The sequence below is a fragment of the Mus caroli genome, unplaced genomic scaffold, assembly GCF_978045245.1.
Source record: "Mus caroli unplaced genomic scaffold, Mus_caroli_1 scaffold_17, whole genome shotgun sequence".
NCBI lineage: Eukaryota > Metazoa > Chordata > Mammalia > Rodentia > Muridae > Mus > Mus caroli.
In genome coordinates, this window is record NW_028227272.1 from 24,818,648 (window position 1) to 24,840,530 (window position 21,883).

Genomic DNA, 21,883 nt, shown 5'->3' on the forward strand with positions numbered 1-21,883 from the left:
CTCCAAAAGGAAACTAGAGAGAGCACACATTAGCAGCTTGACAACACACCTAAAAGCACTAGAACAAAAGGAAGCAAATTCACCCAAGAGGAGTAGACGGCAGGAAATAATCAAACTCAGGGGTGAAATCAACCAAGTGGAAACAAGAAAAACTATTCAAAGAATCAACCAATCAAGGAGCTGGTTCTTTGAGAAAATCAACAAGATAGATAAACCCTTAGCCAGACTCACTAGAGGGCACAGGGAAAGCATCCTAATTAACAAAATCAGAAATGAAAAAGGAGACATAACAACAGATCCTGAAGACATCCAAAACACCATCAGATCCTTCTACCAAAGGCTATACTCAACAAAACTGGAGAACCTGGATGAAATGGAGAAGTTCCTAGACAGATACCAGGTACCAAAGTTGAATCAAGATCAGGTTAATGATCTAAACAGCCCTATATCCCCCAAAGAAATAGAAGCAGTCATTAATAGTCTCCCAACTAAAAAAAGCCCAGGACCAGATGGGTTTAGTGCAGAGTTCTATCAGACCTTCAAAGAAGATCTAATCCCAGTTCTTCACAAACTATTCCACAAAATAGAAACAGAAGGTACTCTACCCAACTCATTCTATGAAGCCACAATTACTCTGATACCTAAACCACAAAAAGACCCAACAAAGATAGAAAACTTCAGACCAATATCCCTTATGAATATTGATGCAAAAATCCTCAATAAAGTTCTTGCTAACCGAATCCAAGAACACATCAAAACAATCATCCATCCTGACCAAGTAGGTTTCATCCCAGTGATGCAGGGATGGTTCAATATACGGAAATCCATCAACGTAATCCAGTATATAAACAAAATCAAAGACAAAAACCACATGGTCATCTCATTAGATGCGGAAAAAGCATTTGACAAGATCCAACACCCATTCATGATAAAAGTCTTGGAAAGATCAGGAATTCAAGGCCCATACCTAAACATGATAAAAGCAATCTACAGCAAACCAGTAGCCAACATCAAAGTAAATGGTGAGAAGCTTGAAGCAATCCCTCTAAAATCAGGGACTAGACAAGGCTGTCCACTTTCTCCATACCTATTCAACATTGTACTTGAAGTCCTAGCCAGAGCAATTCGACAACAAAAGGAGATCAAAGGGATACAAATTGGAAAAGATGAAGTCAAAATATCACTTTTTGCAGATGATATGATAGTATATATAAGGGACCCTAAAAATTCCACCAGAGAACTCCTAAGCCTGATAAACAGCTTCGGTGAAGTAGCTGGATATAAAATTAACTCAAACAAATCAATGGCCTTTCTCTACACAAAGAATAAACAGGCTGAGAAAGAAATTAGGGAAACAACACCCTTCTCAATAGTCACAAATAATATAAAATATCTTGGCGTGACTCTAACTAAGGAAGTGAAAGATCTGTATAATAAAAACTTCAAGTCTCTGAAGAAAGAAATTATAGAAGATCTCAGAAGATGGAAAGATCTCCCATGCTCATGGATTGGCAGGATCAACATTGTAAAAATGGCTATCTTGCCAAAAGCAATCTACAGATTCAATGCAATCCCCATCAAAATTCCAAATCAATTCTTCAACGAATTAGAAAGTGCAATCTGCAAATTCATCTGGAATAACAAAAAACCTAGGATAGCAAAAACTCTTCTCAAGGATAAAAGAACCTCTGGTGGAATCACCATGCAGGACCTAAAGCTCTACTACAGAGCAATTGTGATAAAAACTGCATGGTACTGGTATAGTGACAGACAAATAGACCAATGGAATAGAATTGAAGACCCAGAAATGAACCCACACACCTATGGTCACTTGATCTTCGACAAGGGAGCTAAAAACATCCAGTGGAAGAAAGACAGCATTTTCAACAAATGGTGCTGGCACAACTGGTTGTTAACATGTAGAAGAATGCGAATCGATCCATTCCTATCTCCTTGTACTAAGGTCAAGTCTAAGTGGATCAAGGAACTTCACATAAAACCAGAGACACTGAAACTTATAGAGGAGAAAGTGGGAAAAAGCCTTGAACATATGGGCACAGGGGAAAAATTCCTGAATAGAACAGTAATGGCTTGTGCTGTAAGATCGAGAATTGACAAGTGGGACCTCATGAAACTACAAAGCTTCTGCAAGGCTAAAGACACCATCAATAAGACAAAAAAACCACCAACCGATTGGGAAAGGATCTTCACCTATCCTAAATCAGATAAGGGACTAATATCCAATATATATAAAGAACTCAAGAAGGTGGACTCCAGAAAGTCAAATAACCCCATTAAAAAATGGGGCTCAGAACTGAACAAAGAATTCTCACCTGAGGAATACCGAATGGCAGAGTAGCACCTGAAAAAATGTTCAACATCCTTAATCATCAGGGAAATGCAAATCAAAACAACCCTGAGATTTCACCTCACACCAGTCAGAATGGCTAAGATCAAAAATTCAGGTGACAGCAGATGCTGGCGAGGATGTGGAGAAAGAGGAACACTCCTCCATTGTTGGTGGGATTGCAAGCTTGTACAACCACTCTGGAAATCAGTCTGGAGGATCCTCAGAAAATTGGACATAGTACTACCGGAGGATCCAGCAATACCTCTCCTGGGCATATATCCAGAAGATGTCCCAACCGGTAAAAAGGACACATGCTCCACTATGTTCATAGCAGCCCTATTTATAATAGCCAGAAGCTGGAAAGAACCCAGATGTCCCTCAACAGAGGAATGGATACAGAAATTATGGTACATTTACACAATGGAGTACTACTCAGCTATTAAAAAGAATGAATTTATGAAATTCCTAGCCAAATGGATGGACCTGGAGGGCATCATCTTGAGTGAAGTAACACAATCACAAAAGAACTCACACAATATGTATTCATTGATAAGTGGATATTAGCCCAAAACTTAGGATACCCAAGATATAAGATACAATTTGATAAACGCATGAAACTCAAGAAGAATGAAGACCAAAGTGTGGACACTGGGCACCTTCTTAGAATTGGGAACAAAACACCCAGGGAAGGAGTTACAGAGACAAAGTTCGTAGCTGTGATGAAAGGATGGACCATTTAGAGACTGCTGTATCCAGGGATCCGTCCCATAATCAGCTTCTAAACGCTGACACCATTGCATACACTAGCAAGATTTTGCTGAAAGGACCCAAATATAGCTGTCTCTTGTGAGATGATGCCGGGGCCTAGCAAACACAGGAGTGGATGTTCACAGTCAGCTATTGGATGTATCACAGGGCTCCCAATGGAGAAGCTAGAGAAAGTACCCAAGGAGCTAAAGGGATCTGCAACCCTATTGTTGGAACAACATAATGTACTAACCAGAACCCTGGAGCTCTTGTCTCTAGCTGCATATGTATCGAAAGATGGCCTAGTCGGCCATCAATGGAAAGAGAGGCCCATTGGACTTGCAAACTTTATATGCCCCAATATAGGGGAATGCCAGGGCCAAAAGAATGGAAATGGGTGGGTAGGGATGTGGGGGGCGCTATGGGTGACTTTTGGGATAGTATTGGAAATGTAATTGAGGAAAATATGTAATAAAAAATAAATAAATAAAGATATTAAAAAACATATATATATATATATTTGCTTTTTTATATATAAATATAAATAATTATACATAAACTTGGACATGTTGATTTTTTGAACTTTTTGATTAAGAACTATCCTAAAATTCTTTTGTTTTTGAAATTTTGATATGTTAAAAGTTATATAGATCAGATTTCAGTAACTATAATGGAGTAAGCAAAATAATCAATTTACAAAGAAAAAACATTTGATTCTACTTTCATGCTTTGGCCTAACATTTGGTAGATCTACATCTTAGATCAACTAGTAATGCTATAGATATAAATCATGGGAGATGTGTGGCCATGAAAATGTGCATGACCAGAGAGTGAAAAAAATGAAAGAAGAAAATCAGGTCATGATCTTGTAATACCCTCAATGTTATCTTCGCAACAAGCTAATGATCTTCTATGAGGCTCCATCACCTAAAAACTGCAACAATTTCTAATAGTATAACCCTGAGAAAAATTTAAAACATGATCAAGTTAGAATGCTGTTTAAATAATACCTGGTAATAGTCTAACATCTAGGACTTTATTATCATTTTTTAAAATAATTTAATTTCTTTTCACCTGTTTCATTGTATTTATCTTTCAGTCCAATCATTCTATTTTAAAATATGTTTAGTATAATGTTATGACACCTGTGTGGTATTTAGTAGCAATCTCTTTATTGATATTTTTAGAAGATCATCTTATTTATTTAAAGAGAAAGGTTTTTTGTTAATCTATAGTCCATTTTTCATTCTTTTATATCTTAAAATTGTGTATACTACTAAATTGCAAACATTCTTGCATTAAAGATAATTTTATTTCCTTACCTATGTCATTGTGATATCTGGTTTTACTGCTGCACCTCTTCAACACTGGCTCTAGAGGACTCCATTCTCTCTTTTGGCCTCTGAGAACACCTACATGTCATTAATTGGATGTTTTATCTTTGTTATTATGTGTACACTTTTGTGTGCTTATAAGTGGAAATTATTTATAGGCTATATGGTACATATTTATGTTTTACCTTAAAAATCTATACTCATTCTAAAATTGTTGGCAAGTATACTAAAGAAACATCAATGGATTGCAAAATAAATTTAAAGAATTGCATAGCTAAATCTCTCCAAATATGTGCCAAACATATAAATTGTTTTTATCAATGTACTTTACAGAAGTGTAGTATTTAAATCTTAGAGTCATCCACTAATTTATTGGGGTAATCATATAACTTCCTAGACAGGTGCTTGTGATCTGAGAAACATCCAAAACATAGTACCTGTAGGGTCATATTCTTATTTCCTAGGGCTGCCAATGTACAGTTATTCCTGTATCCATGGGAGACATATTCTATGGTGTTTAGTGGATTACTACAACTGGTTAGATCAGAACAATAAAGAAGCATCCTTTATTTGTCCTTTACATTTGGATTTATGGCTAGACTTAATTTAAATTTTAGGGGTACCAACTGATTAACCATAGTAGTTATTAAATTAGAATCACCATAAGTAGTGTATTATAATACAAATTATTTCAATTTTATTAATTTTTATTACTGGAGTTTTCCATTAAATCTTTCTAGACTACAGTTGATGATGAGTACCTGAAAGTAAAAGGCAAAATAGAAGAGATTTGTGTTCTATAAAGTTGGAGTCTTTGTGTTTAGTTTTGTGGCATCTTATTACACTATGGGCATTTGCCATCACTGGGAGACCTGCTCTAATCTGAAGGGAAACAGGGAGCAGTGGATCTGGGGAAGATGAGGACTTGGAGGACTAGAAGGCATGGGGCTGGGGTCAGGATGTTTTATATGAGAGAAGAATAAATGAAAATGAATAAAGGAGATGATTGTTACACCATTCTAGAAGGTCAATATCCAAAAATCAAGGTGCTAGCATGGCACATCCCCTACTTGGAAACTTATACCCTGGATTTTGTGGGCATTGCTCCTGGTCTTTTCTCTTCACATTGATTTCTTCCTTCCAATTGTTTACATTTTTAAAAGTCTTATAATAATGACATTATTCAATAATTTAGAGCCTATTTTGATACAGAACGGTCCCCTCTTAGTTAATTTTTCAAAGACTTTATTTACAAGTAAGGAAAGACATTGAGACTCTAGAAAAGTGGGATATAAGGCTGTAATCTCTGTTAATCTCATTTGAAGAAGAATGGATGGCACAGGAGAATTTAAGTTGAAGATTTCCTCTCAGTAAGTAAACATGAGGCTATCAACACATTTGTGAGCATAAAGAGCAGTCCAATCAAGTCCCCAGAATGTTCCCAAAGTATCACCAATGCCAAGTGGTTGCAAATCACATCAGAGCTACTACCCTGAATATAATTTGACACAGATGGGAGTAATTATTTGTGTTTAGTAGAATAAAAATCTTGTTGTAGATTTACATTTCCTTCTGATCATGTTTTGTTATTAGGAGAGCTATTTAAACAGCTCATAAACCATTATAATATGCTATACAAGTCTCATCATGTCAGAGTTCATGTAAGGAGAAGACAAACAATGAGCCATTGCCCCTGTAATTCACTCAACTTGTTAAAGCCGTTCTGGTAGTAGCTGGGCTTATAATATAGTATGGTCATCTATTCAAATGAGTTACCGCATTAGCTTAAAGTCTGTCCTTTGAATGTTTAGAATATGGTTTAAATTATTCACTCTACTCCTAGTAAAGTATGTAAGTGACTATTTCTGCCATAGCCTTGCTGTAGGAGTTCAAATCACAAAGAATGGAGATAGGATATTAGTTTTCTCAAGTATACCTGGAGTTCCCATTTCTGTAGTAGTAATGCTGACTGTATTATTCAGTGGAAACAGTACTGTACTTGGGCATACAGTGTTGGGTTCTGTAAACTAAAACCTAGGCCTGTCATCTGTTCAGGGTGTATGTGTATGTAATGTGTTCGAGAAAGACAGACAGGGGGAGACAGAGAGACAGAGACAAAGAGAGATACAGAGAGATAGAAACAGAGATTAGGAGTTGCAGAAACCGAGACATGGAGTAAGAGGGGGACAAAGATACAGATCAGGAGACAAAGACAGAGACAGATACAAAGGCAGAGACAGAGAGACAAAGAGAGTCAGAAGAGAGACCAACAGACAGACAGACAGACAGACAGAGACAGAAAGACACATAAAGAGAGGACTTAAAAGGGGCTTCTGTTTTTATTTTAACTAATGAGGAGAAAGAATAAGACTAGGAAATGAGTCCAGGTGACAGTGTGAGCAGCATCTGGGAACCTGTGTAGTGTTCAAATTCACTCGTGTTTCTCCTGTTCTGGTGGGGGGGGGTCGGGGGGGGGGGTGGAATCTAGTGAAACCTGACACATGTTTTCAGATGTGATTGGCACAGGACTGGATCCTCAGGAACGATTGGTGCACGGGACTGGGGGCAGCTACCTGGATGAATCATCAAAGGGATGGACAAAAGTCAGCACCAGTTTATCCTTGTGAAGAACTTAGCCTTCACCATTCCTTGTCTCCAGTGGTGATTAACCTTGATTGTCAGACTGAGGAGACAAATCATTGTGAATTCTTTTTACCCACTCTATATAGTACTCTGAAAACTAGAACCTAGTCTAAATTCAGTGACTGTAGCATTTGAATGCCTCTCTGGACTTAGTTTTATATTAATTAGGGCATCAATTTATACAACCTACAAAAAATCTTCAGCTATTCAGTGTGAACTTATTTTTACTCCTGTCTAAAATGAGGGAAGTAGATTAATCATTCAAATACAAAAAGTAATATTGGGTGTTTTTCAATTTCACAACAAAATATCTTTATAAAAACTACTTTACTACAAATAGTTGCAAGAATATCAGATATGTATCTGAGAAATGAAATATAAAGATGAACAAATATGAAAGTATCTTAAAATTTCAGCAAAATTAATGACTAGAATAGAAAAATCTTAACAAGTAATTGTGATATGCTTTTTAAAGCCATAAGAAACCACAACCTACAAGCCAAGGTGAATATGAAGCATCATGTTCCTAAGTCTGGATTTTGTAAAAATTGTTTATATCAGTTTTCTAGCTTGATTATTTTTATCAATCTCTGAATTAGAATAATATAGATGTTCTTAGAAATATATTTTGTTGGTCATTTTATTTATTAACATTTCAAAGGTTATGCCCCTCTATACCTTCCCCCATCCCTATCAATACTTCTATGAGGGTGATCCCCCATCCACCTCCTCACTGCCCTAGAATTCTCCTTCCTACACTTGGGCATCAAGCCTACACAGGACCAAGGTCCTCCTCTCCCATTGAAGCCAGATAAGGCAATTCCCTGCTACATATGCAGCTGAGGCCAGAGGTCCCTCCATGTGCACTCTTTAGTTAATAATTTAATCTCTGGGTGCTCCAGGGGTCTGGTTGGTTGATATTGTTGTTTTTCCTGTGAGATTGCAAACCCCTTCAGCTCCTTCCCCTTCATTGGGATCCCCTTGCTTCGCTCAGACTGATCATTGGCTGCAAGCATCCATATCTGTATTGACCAGGCTCTTCAGAGCCTCTCAGTGGACAACTACACCAAAATCCTTTCAAACAAGTGCTTCTTGTCATCAGCAATAGTGTCTGGGTTTGGTGTTTGCAGACTGGATGGATCCCTAGCTGTCTCTAATAGCCTTTCCTTCAGTCTCTGTTCTACTCTTTGTCCCAGCATTTCCTTTAGATAGGAATTTTTAAAGGAAATATTTCAGTAATTTACACTCTAAATGTTTTAAAATCTTTTTTAGACTTTTATTTTAATGTATTTTTATACTTCTATAAATCCAAGATCCCTTTAGTCTGTGTACTGTGATAGCTAATGATTTTGCCTGGAGTTTTTCTTTATATTACAATCTTCATGTATTCAACCTTTAAGACAGATAGACTTTTTGTTTCATTTTCACTTTTTAATTTTGTATAGTTTTATAAACATATAGTAAATTTTATTCTTTTGGCCACATTGGATCTCCTTTGTCTTCCTCCCACTGAACCTATGCTACTCAGCAAGTCCCCTTGTCACTTCCACATCTATAATGTGTGTGTGACAAACCACTCAATATAGTTTTCCAGCAGGAATATCAGGTTATTTACTTCAGCATGTTAAGTTGTCAGTGGTTACAGAGCTGAAGGTAGTAACACTGTTCCCTTAGTCACTATTATATGTCAATAGCCATATTTATGTATACCTGCATAGATATATATGTATGTATATAACATATATCCATATATATATGGGGGAGGGATACACACACACATTTCGCTTGCCTGTATGTATTTCTTCAAACATACCCTTCTCAGATCATAGAAAAATGAGAGAAAGCTGAATACATTATGTATGCTTTCATTTAATTGCCCAAAAAAGTTAGTAGCCAATTTTACAAAGCTATCAAGGCAAAGACCAGCTATTTCCAACAAAAAGGGGCAATTGTTTTTAAAGTCCAACTTCTTTAATTCTTTTATACTTTCTGTTATCTCAGAAATTTTGACAGTGTCTTTGACTCTCACAGAATCTTTATCTACATATGAATGTATGTATCTACATTTTCATTTTTATAGAGGAATGGTTGAGCCTCATACAACCAGATTGAGCATAAACAGTCTGCAATCAATGGACAGCCCTTCTTTAGGCTTAGTACATGCACATAAGACATTTGGGCACAAGTATTTAGAGAAGTATATATAGCTTTGAAATGGAACTCAAACAACACCCCTAAATTCCAGACCATTGAAGCTAGCTCACTTAGGTTATTATTTCAAAGAAGACACTATCTTAACATTTTATTTTTAGTGTCCAAACCTTAACCCTAATGTAAGGTGTAATACTGAATAGTTACAATGTGCAGGAATAATTATACCTTCCCAAAATAGTATCTTCTGACAAAATAAAACATTTTCATATCACTAAATTGCTAAAACCATTTGTTCTATTTAAAATATTCTTGTCAGAATGTTAATTAAGTAAACTATTTTAAGATTCTATTCTGCATTGTGTATGACAGATGTTCTTAACTCTTGACCACCTTAAAACTCTCCCAGCTTGTAACTGCTCTGTTTCTTTTCCAATTTCAGTATTCCTGATCCTCATCTTCAGTTTGCATTGAACATAAGGATATAAGAAGAGGTGTCAATGTTCACCACACTTAAAAATTAACGATTTGTTTAGGGGTATAGGAGAATTTCCCTGAGTTAATATTGTACACATACTAATGAAGTCATATGTCTGAAAGAAGTTAGTTCATTGCAAAGATAATAAAGATGCATGTTTTAAGTTAATATTCTCTTTATTGTGCATTAACTGATCCAGAACAAAAAAAATGTTATGATTTCAAAAGAGCATCTGGACCCCTCATTTCTTATATCATGCTTCTCTGTTCTTCTTTTCTTGGGTTTGCATCTGTGATTATATATATTATTCAAGACCAGTGGCATTGTTATGTTCCAGGCAACAAGAAGCACCTAAAGAAATGTTTAACACCCTTAGATATCAGGGAAATGAAATCAAAACCACCTTGAGATTCTACCTCACACCAGTCAGAATGGCTGAGATCAAAAACTCAGGTGACAGCAGATGCTAGCGAGGATGTGGAGAAAGAGGAACACTCCTCCATTGTTGGTGGGATTGCAAGCTAGTACAACCACTCTGGAAATCAGTCTAGTTGTTGCTCAGAAAATTGGATCTACCTGAAGACCCAGTTATTCTACTCCTGGGCATATACCCCCAAAATGCTCCAACATATAGCAAGGACACATGCTCCACTATGTTCATAGCAGCCTTATTTATAATAGCCAAAAGCAGAGAAGAACACAGATGTACTTCAACAGAAGAATGGATACAGAAAGTGTGGTATATTTACACTATTCAGCTATTAAAAACAATGACTTCATAAAATTCTTAGGCAAATGTTGGGTGGAACTAGAAAACATTATCCTGAGTGAGGTAACCCAACCACAAAAGAACACACATGGTTTGCACTCACTGATAAGTGGATATTAGCCCAAAAGCTCAGAATACCCAAGATACAGTTCATAGACCACATGAAGCTCAAGTATAAAGAAGATCAAAGTCTGGGTGTTTCAGTCCTTCCTATAAAGGGGAACAAAACATTCATGGGAGGAAATACGGAGACAAAGTATGAAACAGAGACTAGAGGCAAGGCCATCCAGAGACTGCTCCACCTGGGGATACATCCCACATATAGTCACCAAACTCAGACACTATTGTGATGCCAAGAAGCGCATGCTGACAGGAGTCTGATATAGTTGTCTCCTGAGAGGCTCTGCCAGAGCCAGAAAATACAGAGGTGGATACTTGCAACCAACCATTGGGCTGAGCATGGGGTCCCCAGTGGAGGAGTTAGAGAAAGGACTGAAGGAGCTGAAGGGGTTTGCAACCCCATAGGACAAACAAAAATATCAACCAACCAGACACCCTGGAGCTCCCAGGGACTAAACCACCAACCAAAGATTACACATGGAGGGACCCACGGCTCCAGCAGCATATGCCCTTGTTGGGCATCAATGGAGGAGAGACCCTTGGTCCTGTGAAGGCTCAATGCCCCAGTGTAGGGTAATGCCAGGGTGGGGAGGAAGGAATGGTTGGGTGGGTGGGTGAACATCCTCATAGAAGCACGGGGTAGGGTATGGGACAGTTGGTTTCTGGGGGAGCAGGTAAGGGAATAACATTTGAAATGTAAATCAAGAAAATATCCAATAACAAAAGGAAAAAAATTATACCACACATTTAAAGTCAATGGAGACTTTAAATGATCGAATGGCCTGGAGAGATGTGCTGCAGATTCTAAAAGACCACAGATGCCAGCCCAGATGACAATATTTAAAAAAAAAGAAAGAAAAGAAAAGAAAAGAAAAAAGAAAAAGAAAAAAGGAGAGTTGCCACAGACTCTCTGGGTCCCTGTGTCTGCGTGGAATGGGTCTCTAGTCTCAGACAGATGCACACAGGAGAGGTTGTGTAGAATCTGAATGTATTTGTCAGGTCAAGCATCAAACTTTTTATATTACAGAGAATATAAGGGGTTGGAAGTCACATCAGGCAAGGTACATTGAAGTTACCAGGTACAAAACAAAGGAATGACTTCAAAAGGAATTACAGGAAACAGGTTAATGTTTACAATAAAGATAAAGCAGTCCTGCCTAGGATCAGCTTAGTGACAGGCAAGGATTTCACACTTTAGTGTTAATACCTTTGAACCTTGTGAAGGCCAGCACCAGGGGGTTCTGCTCTTGGCAGGCCTCAGGAATAATGCAATATCACAAACTCCTAATTTCCTAGGCCTTGCTAAATTCTTATATTAGTGCAACTTATCTGGAGAATCTCCATTAGTCAGGAGAGTATACCAACTTGCTTTTGATATGCAATGTAGCCTATACTAAAGATTTCTATCTCAGTGAGATTCCCTGGCTCTTTCTGCAGACCAGTTGAGCCACTGGCTCTGTCTATTGTAATACTTATTAGTTACTGAATAGGTTAACTTCCTTACTGCCTTCTCACAGGATTCTAAACTCGGCCGCTTCTGGGATCTTGGAACACTGGGGAAACTAACTATAACAGAATTAAATCTTAAAGGGCCATTATAATAAAATATTAAAGGAGAGCTCATAGATCCATACATCAGACTAACGTGGAAATAGAGTATGAGAACGCCAAACTCCAGGAGAAGAGCTTCCTTGAAACTCTCTGCCTCGTGAGTGGCTTTTAGGCTTCACAGCCTGTCAAGCTGACTCTACCAGAGTACGTGGCAGAGAGTAGCTTGTTCATACTGCAGTCAGTGAGTAAAAAGTAGCTCTGTACTCCCTTCAAAGGATTCACTCACATAACTTCACTCTAAGAGAAGTCTTATCTGCAATGAGATGTGCAACATATAGTCAATAAATGAGCAGTTTGCTTTACTAATCGGACTTAGAATTATTTTTATAAACACAAAGTAAGAGTGGATAATTTATAGGTAGTTAACCATCTATGACACTTGGGAATTAATGAGAGATGGAAGCAACAAGAAAAGTACCACTGTGGATAGTAGAAGAAAGATTGAAACAATCATAGCAACGTTTCAAAGGCTATAAAACTATATGGGATGATATTTTAACAAATGGCTTGTTCTTAACTCTTGTCATGCATATATATATATATATATATATATATATATATATATATATATATATATGTGTGTGTGTGTGTGTGTGTATCACAATGATGATCTAATAGCAGCACTTTCAGGCTTTAAAATCTGATATTTTACTAGTTTTGTTATTTATATGTAAACCATCTCTAAAGTAAGGTAAAATATTATACCAACTCCATAGATTTCTAATGTATATATCCATTAATCCATGTTTATGTGTGGTGTGTTTGTGATCATGTATGTAATTTATAAGACTGTCTAAACAGAATGGGAATCTGGTTGCAGAAAACAGTCATCTTCCAAAACCAAGCAACTTTCAGTGGTGGGACTGTGGCACAAAATCAGCCGCAAAACATTCCACCTACAAGTTATCCCGATTGCAAGATATGTGAGGGCAATGAACACACAGAACTTATGGGAGTGGACAATCAGCGACTGGTCTAATTTGAGGGCTATGCCCATGTCCAAAACTGTCTGTATGACCAATGACAGGAGCCTGAATAACCAAGAGACCAGGGATAGAAAAAAAATTTAAAAAAGAAATGATTCTTCATGATAATCTGCTATACTCATAGATTACTGTCTAGCCCAAGAGAGGTTTCCTCTAAGAGGCTGATGGGAGTAAGTGTAGAAACCAACAGCCAAACATTAATCAGAGAGAGAGAGAGGTAAAGAGAGAGAGAGAGAGAGAGAGAGAGAGGTAAAGAGAGAGAGAGAGAGAGAGAGAGATTGGCTTTCCCCTCCTGGAGATCAGAAATTCCCATGGAAAGGAAGACAAAAATTAAAAATTATAGGGTCCAGAAATCTTGAGGACATCAGGAGAATATAGCCAACAGAATCAATGAAGCAAGACCTACTGGGGCTCACAGAGACTGAAGCGGCAATCACAGAGTCTTCATAGGTCTGCTGTAGTTCCTCTGCATATATGCTATAGTTGTTAACTTTGTGGTTTTGTAGGACTCATAATGGTGGGTGTGGGGCTAACACTGACTCTTTTTCCTGCTCTTAGGACCCTTCACAACCTACTAGGTTGCCTCACCTAGCCCTGATGTAAAGGTTTGTACATATTCTCTTTATATGTTTTTATGCTATGCTATGTTCGGGGTTATATCCCTTGGAGGCCTGCTATATTCTGAAGGGAAATGGGGGAAGAAGTGGATCTGGGAGAGAAGGAAGGGGGTCACTGAAGGAGTGGCAGAAAGGAAAACTGTGGTCAGGTTGTATTGTATGAGAGAAGAATAAATTTTCAAATAAGACACACACACAAAAAGAAATTGAGACTCAGTTCTTAAAATAACATTACAAAAATGTACAGCATCAATTAACTTTAAAAAAAAATAAGGAAATTTGTAAGATAACTGACAAAAAATTGACTTTCTTGATATTAAAAAGTGGTGATGGAAAGAAAAAAGACAGAAAAAATAATCCGTTTCCAAATTCCAGGGATGCTGTTGCAACTATCAAAAAAAAAAAAAAAAAAAAAAAAAGATAGGTAAATGGTGTCTTCTCTTAATAGGTCAATGATTAATAATTCTGGAGTTTGAAAAGGCCACTTGAGCTTGTGGTGACAGTACATACGAGGTGTGAAACAGTGGTGACGCACATGAGCTGTAAGAAATAGTGAGTGGGAGGTATTTTGTTAAAGCAACTCGAGCAAACAGTAGGAAAGTTGTCCAAGAAAGCTGTGAAATGAGCCTTGATATTCTATTGAAGAAGTTTTTAAATTGCAAGTGTTAAAGAGTCATTTTGGACACTTGACCCTACGTGTGAGAATGAATAAGTAAAAGAAGCCATTGTTTAAAGAAGGAGCTTAAAGAATAATTGCCTTAATTATGGAAAGGCAAAATAATCTATTTTAATAAAATCATCTATTTATCAAATATATCAAAGTCTGACTCTAAACTGGAAAAGAATACTGAAGAAGTAAGAGGGGATCAGGGAAAGAAATGGAATAATAAGTGTTGAAATAGCCACCAGTTGATTCTTTGCACAAATTTTTGATGTTAAAGACTTCACAATTACATTGCTTATGTCATATTTTTACTATGTACCCAAAGGAATCTACTTCAGTGAATAAATATTCAGTATCAAAAAGACAAACGTGTTCTTCTGTGTTTGAATATTTCCATCCAGGTTTGAAGAATTGTCCATAATGATACTTGGGAAATAAAGGAAATGAGCCATAATAAATAAATACATCAAAGTGCCATATAACCGCTTTGCATGGAGGAGTAAGAAATGCCTGTGCAAATATTAAGCCTTAGGAAGTCTTCATTGCTTTAGACAAAATAATGACAGATGATACAATGATATAAGCATATAAACAGACTTCCTAGCTGCTAAAATTCCAGCACATACAAAATTACAGCCTGGGATATAATTCAAATTAATTGAAAGTAATATGCAGTCATGTAACAAAATGATTGTAAGAAGCTACTGAGCCTGGCTGTCCTCCATTAAATATATATAAGATACTCAGTGCAAAGATGATCAGCCATAGGTTTCTATTATGTCTCTGTTCAAAGCCCCAGAGATTTCCTGACAGGTTTCTACTAAAAGGGCACAGCACATGCCCAGGCTGTCTCTGGAAGTCATTTTGAGAGTACAAGTAGAGTCTTAAAACTCCAGGTGGACCTGGATGCTTTCCCTGTTATTTACTGGAGACTCAATCTCACAGCAGATTTCCTGTTTCTCTGATAATCTTCTCCATTTTCTGTGATGTTCTCTGAGTCAAAAGTACAGATGTTCTGTTCTAGATATATTAACTGGGGCTTAGCACCCCAAGATCACTCGTTCTCTCTAGTTTGACTAGTTGTGACTTTCTGTAATTGCCTCTCTCTATTTAACAGTAATTAAAGAAAATGGGGTCATGAATTTTAGAAGAAGAAAGGAAAATTGTAACCTGAAGGAGCTGTGGATAAGAAAGAGAAGGAAAAATGATTTCATTCTGTTTTAATTTTTTATTAGGTATTTTCTTCATTTACATTTCCAGTGCTATCCCAAAAGTCCCCCATACCACCCCCCTACTCCCCTACCCACCCACTCCCACTTCTTGGCCCTGGCGTTCCCCTGTGCTGTGGCATATAAAGTTTGCACGACCAATGGGCCTCTCTTTCCAATGATGGCCGACTAGGCCATCTTCTGATACATATGCAGCTAGAGACGCAAGCTCCTGGGGGTACTGGTTAGTTCATATTGTTGTTCCACCTATAGGGTTGCAGACCCCTTTAGCTCCTTGGGTACTTTCTCTAGCTCCTCCATCGGGGGTCCTGTGATCCATTCAATAGCTGACTGTGAGCATCCACTTCTGTGTTTGCTAGGCCCCGGCATAGTCTCACAAGAGACAGCTATATCAGGGTCTTTTCAGCAAAATCTTGCTAGTGTATGCAATGGTGTCAGTATTTGGAGGCTGATTATGGGATGGATCCCCGGATATGGCAGTCTCTAGATGGTCCATCCTTTAGTCTCAGTTCTAAACTTTGTCTCTGTAACTCCTTCCATGGGTGTTTTGTTCCCAATTCTAAGAAGGGGCAAAGTGTCCACACTTTGGTCTTTGTTCTTCTTGAGTTTCATGCGTTTAGCAAATTGTATCTTATATCTCGGGTATTCTAAGTTTCTGGGCTAAAATCCACTTATAAGTGAGTACATTTCATTTGAGTTCTTTAGTGATTGTGTTACCTCACTCAGGATGATGCCCTCTAGGTCCATCCATTTGCCTAGGAATTTCATAAATTCATTCTTTTTAATAGCTGAGTAGTACTCCATTGTGTAAATGTACCACATTTTCTGTATCCATTCCTCTGTTGAGAGGCATCTGGGTTCTTTAATTTTAAACTTAAAAATCTCCAAGTGTAACTAGTGACTCATAGAAAGCAATGGATGAACTCCCTATCAATTAAACATATAATTGTAGAACGAGTTTATTTCCCAAAACACATAGACTGCAATAAATTCACAGTGCTGAGTGACAACCTTAATCCTGTAGTGTGAAATATTTAAAAATACAATCCACACTATCTCCAGCAAGGCACTGGCAGGCCTTGTTTTCATCTTTGGCAAACTCTCTGTCCAGGAGCTCCAAAATCTCGCCACCCGACTCACTAATTTCTCACTGGGGGGGGTCACTACCACGCTAGCCCTGTGCTTCAAAATTCCCACAACCTTTTGGGATGCACTTCTTGCAAACCCACACTTTGCTGCCATACCTTTCTCTCAGGAACCCAGTTAAGCCGCCACCTGAAGGAAAACACCATAAAAACTTAGTTCAGAATCAATGGTAACTCAAACCCTAGGCACAACAACTAACATCCTAATTATAGGCCAATCTAAGTTAAATCCTCCAGTAGTAGATTCAAATGGATCCACCACCTGAAACATGGTCTCTGCTACCTACATCTCTGCTGCCCTCATCTCCTGTCCTCCAGCCCACTCTCCTCTCCTCTTCTGTGGAGACTGTGTCCCTCTGTCTGACCTGGAAGTCCCACCTACTCACCCAATGATTGGAATCTTTCTTCCTTTCTTCTGTTTTTAATTCTCTGAAATATTTTATTAGTTTTTAAAGACTTTACACTTATTTTCTCTGTATGTTTTAGCACAGAAGTGCATACAGGGAGGGGTTCAGGTTCTCTTCCTTCTTGTGGATTCTAGAGATTTATACTCAGGTCCTTAGTTTGCTGACAAACCTTGACATGCTGAGCCATCTCTTCAACTCCACATTCTCTGAAGTACTCGCAAACAATTCTTCTATAAGAAGTATCTGTCAATGAAAAACTAACTATAGTAATTCGAAATTTTATTTCTGAGACAAGGTCTCATTATAGAGCCACAGCTGGCCTAAAATTGCTATGTAGATAAAGTTGAGATCTGACCTCTAACTCAAAGATCCACCTGCCTATGCCTCCCGAATGTTGGATTAAACGCCTGAGCTGACATGTATGGCTTTGTTTCAATAGGTTTTACACAGTGGATAACTGCCCTTCAGGGATGCCCTGAAATCACATAAAAGCTTACTTACTATTAGTTGGCAGTAATTCCTTGGACACATTGGAGCACAGCCTTGTGGCAGGGCACTCATATTCCCTTCTTGTTCAGGAGACATGGACTCTTTTAATCTGAACCAGTGAATCAGGGGCAGTACCATGGGCTTGGAAAGTACAAGTGGTTATTTGGAGTGGGCTTCCAGAGGATGGTAGAGATGCATGGGAAGGAAGTGAATCCAGAAACTCCAGGAAAAAGGTGCAGGCAGCAGAGCTGTCTCAACAGATGTTTGAGATCAGCTGTTTCTTTGTTCCTATGCTATGAGGCTACAGGGAGCCTGGTCTGGGTGCTCAGGAGGTTCAGGTGTTTCTTGCAATCCTTGTAGAATCTGTATTCTGTGAGTCCTCAGCACACTCATCTCCACCCATCTCTGCTTCTTGAGTATGAGTAGCCTCTGAACTTCAACATAAGCTGTCTGTAGTGCAGTCCACGCCTGCAGGAGCTTGTTGCCCATGCTTGCTCAGTTCTTCCTCTCTTAAGGAAATATTCAGTAGCTGGTCAACCTGAGAACGTTCTTTCTTTCCTTTAATTTTCCTTGTTTTATTTTTTTCTCTCAAGACTTGGTAGTTCAGGGGAAGATCCATCTCCGGAAGCTTTTTGCTTCTTTCTAATTCTGTGACTATCGTTTCGCTCACCACCAGAGGTACAGCTGCCATCAGTGGCTGCTTCTGCTAACCTGGAGATTGCATGACCTGAAGATGCTCTTGTTGAGAGTGAATTTCCTTCTCCAGTGCTCTCCTGGGCATGGAGCTCTGATAGTGGGGTAGACCTCTCCCAGCTGTGGAGGTCTCGGGCTGAATGCATGGAAGGTATTTGTGATCAGATGGTAACTATGCACTATGTCGCCACTGGGTAAGAATGTTTCCAACCCTTTCACCTGTTCTGAAAGAGGGCATCAGAGGTGCCTCTCCCAGTTCGAGATACATGACTGCCTTCTGACTCTGGGCAGCACTCAGTGCAGTAGTAGGTGAAGGACTCTGCTGGGCTTCATTTTCTTTGTCAGTACCTCCCACACATGAAGTCCTGAGTACATGATTCACTCCTTGTCCCAAGCAGACCCTCTTGGGGAATCTGAATTACCATCAAAATAAAACATCACCAGGGCTATCTACAACAAAATCCCAAATACCTTTTTGCATCCCTAGAACCTGGGTGGCTGCTTCTCAATGCAATACAGTTCTAGATCCCAGGGTGAGACAGTCACACCTTTCATGGTATAATCATTGCTGAATGACCTTGTCTCTGAATTGCTCACAAGACCCTCCTGCAGTGACGCTTTATATATGCATCTACCTTCTGCAGTTTTAACTACTCAGGAATGAAACTTTGCCTCATCTCGAAACTTTCAGAACCTCCCTTCTTCCTTAGCCTTCCCTCTTCCCTTAGATATATTACATAATTGATTCACTCTCTCTAGAGTATTATTTTCACTTAAGCAGCATATTTGTTTAACAGATACCCATGTTTACTTCTACCAGGCAAAGAATGATAAATTATTCTACTTTAATTTTCAGGTAGCCTCTCTTCATCATCTAGTGTCTGAATTACAAAAGGTAGGTATAAACATGGATCCACCAAAAATCAGACCAAAGCAAAGCTTTCCCCATCCTGCTGTGCCTCTCTGTTGTATCTGCCAATGTATTTTGGACTTCTCTTGACATATAGCTTTCTTTGCTCTGTAAAACTATAAAAATGTATAAACTGTGTTCACATTGTAACACAGAATTTGGGTAACATAAATCTGTGTTCCCCTGCTATGATCATGTAAAATGGCTTCAGAACTAAGTTGTTGGAGACACCCCACATAAAACTCTAGATGCCTGGGACCCCTGATGACAAGGAAGACAACCCTGCCTGGGGTACTGTGTTTTAGAGCACAAGGCTATGGCCACTTGTGGGCCCCAGTAGGAGTACTGAGAGGCTCCAAGGCCTGCTTCTTTGTCGAAAGAACCTAGTGTCATTCCTGCTATTATTCTTAGTACTTATCAATCTCTTTATCTATTTACTGTTCCTTCTCTTTCTTCCTTCCTTGATTAAACCTGTATTTGGTGACTCTGCAAGATCTAGTAGGAGCCTACTTGATATTCAGAAATTAGATGTTACCAATAATTTTAAAGTGAAGGCTGTTCATGAATCAAAAGAACTGCATGTTACAGTCACCAGCTCTAGGTGGAAATGAAAGTAACCTAGAGCTGTGGACAGATATGAGTAATTCTGCAGCTGTTCCCCTAGTCTTAGTTTCAACTCTATATAATAAAAGTAGGATATTTTATCATAAAATTGAGAATGGAATAATATACTGATATTTCCCAGAAAGTTAACAATGGGTTTCTTGTATTTAGGGACAATGGTGGTAGCCCCCTAGGGATTCTTCATACAGGTTGAGGGAGGATGTTTTTGTAAACAGACAAATAGGGACCAAAAATTATAGACTGCAGGGTCAGTAGTATGACCTTATATTTGCCCTTTTATAAAACCGTATTGTCTTAAATATGTCTGAAAGACATTGATTTTGTAACTGTAATACTGCTGTCCCTGACCTCACCAGAGACTGGTGGTCAGGAGATATAAAAAAAAATTGAGCTTGCTGTAAAATGTTTATGTCTGAGATTGCATATTACCCTTTTTGCTGTTCTAAATTGTACTACTCTGTGTCACAAGGAAATGTTACTGCAGGAAAATAGAGAAGTTTTACCCATCCCCCTATGAATTTTGTAACCCAATTTCTTTGTATAATTTCAATAAAAGACTGGGCCTGAGTCAAGTCTAGGTGAGCGCCCTGACTCCGGAGTTCAAGGGCTCACATACCAATAAACCAGCCTGTCAGCATTGTATCTCAATTTTGTGTTTTCTTATTCGCCTACCAGGTATCCCTAGTCTTTGATGACTCCTGGATTCCCACCCTTTCCAAAACTTGAAAGATGGATATCATGTGTGAACATATAATGATCAATCAGTAAAGTTCACTTATATTCTCTTTAATGAATTCCTGTACCAGCCAGTTCATTTCCTATATTCATCATCAAACTCTCCAGTTAGGCCTCGCCAAGTACATCTCAGTCAGTGACAACAAGGAAGCAATCATCCTGTATGACTGACTGTGGATAGAAACCACATAATTCTTGAATAAAAGAAGTACCCACCTCCATAATTGAATGGTAATTTGCATATACATTTAAAACTGATATTTAGTCCTCTAGTTTAATTATGGAACTCAGATGAGAGGAGTTATCTCTTAAGGACACTGTAACATTAGAGGAAATATAAGGGAAATTTTACTGATTAAGGATGTAGATGCCTTTAATGTCCTTTTGTTGTCGAATTGCTCTGGCTAGAACTTCAAGTACTATATTGAATAGGTAGGGAGAAAGTGGACAGCCTTGTCTAGTCCCTGCTTTTAGTGGGATTGCTTAGAGTATCTCTCCATTTAATTTGATGTTGGCTACTGGTTTGCTGTAGATTGCTTTTATTATGTTTAGGTATGAGACTTGAATTCCTGATCTTTCCAAATCTTTTATCATGAAGGGGTGTTGGATTTTGTCAAATGCTTTCACAGCATCTAATGAGATGATCATGTGGTTTTTGTCTTTGAGTTTGTTTATATAGTGGATTACGTTGATGGATTTCCGTATATTAAACCATCCCTGCATCCCTGGAATGAAGCCTACTTGGTCATAATGGATGATCGTTTTGATGTGTTCTTGGATTCAGTTTGTGAGGATTTTATTGAGTATTTTTGCATCAATATTCATAAGGGAAATTGGTCTGAAGTTCTCTTTCTTTGTTGGATCTTTGTGTGGTTTAAGTATCAGAGTAATTGTGGCTTCACAGAATGATTTGGATAGAGGACCTTCTGTTTTTATTTTGTGGAATAGTTTGAGAAGAATTAGAATTAGGTCTTCTTTGAAGGTCTGATAGAACTCTGCACTAAATCCATCTGGTCCTGGGCTTTTTTTTTTTTTTTTTTTTTTTTTTTTTTTTTTTTTTTTTTTTTGGTTGGGAGACCTATGGATTGCTTCTATTTCTTTAGGGGAAATGGGACTGTTTAGATTGTTAATCTGATCCTGATTTAACTTTGGCACCTGGTATCTGTCTAGGAAGTTGTTCA

General features: G+C 38.2%; 1 pseudogene; it reads right to left on the bottom strand.

Annotated features, from left to right (window-relative positions):
• Positions 1-16,870: 16,870 nt before the first annotated feature.
• On the bottom strand, positions 16,871-19,736 carry LOC147000613 (zinc finger protein 106 pseudogene; annotated as a pseudogene).
• Positions 19,737-21,883: the final 2,147 nt, after the last annotated feature.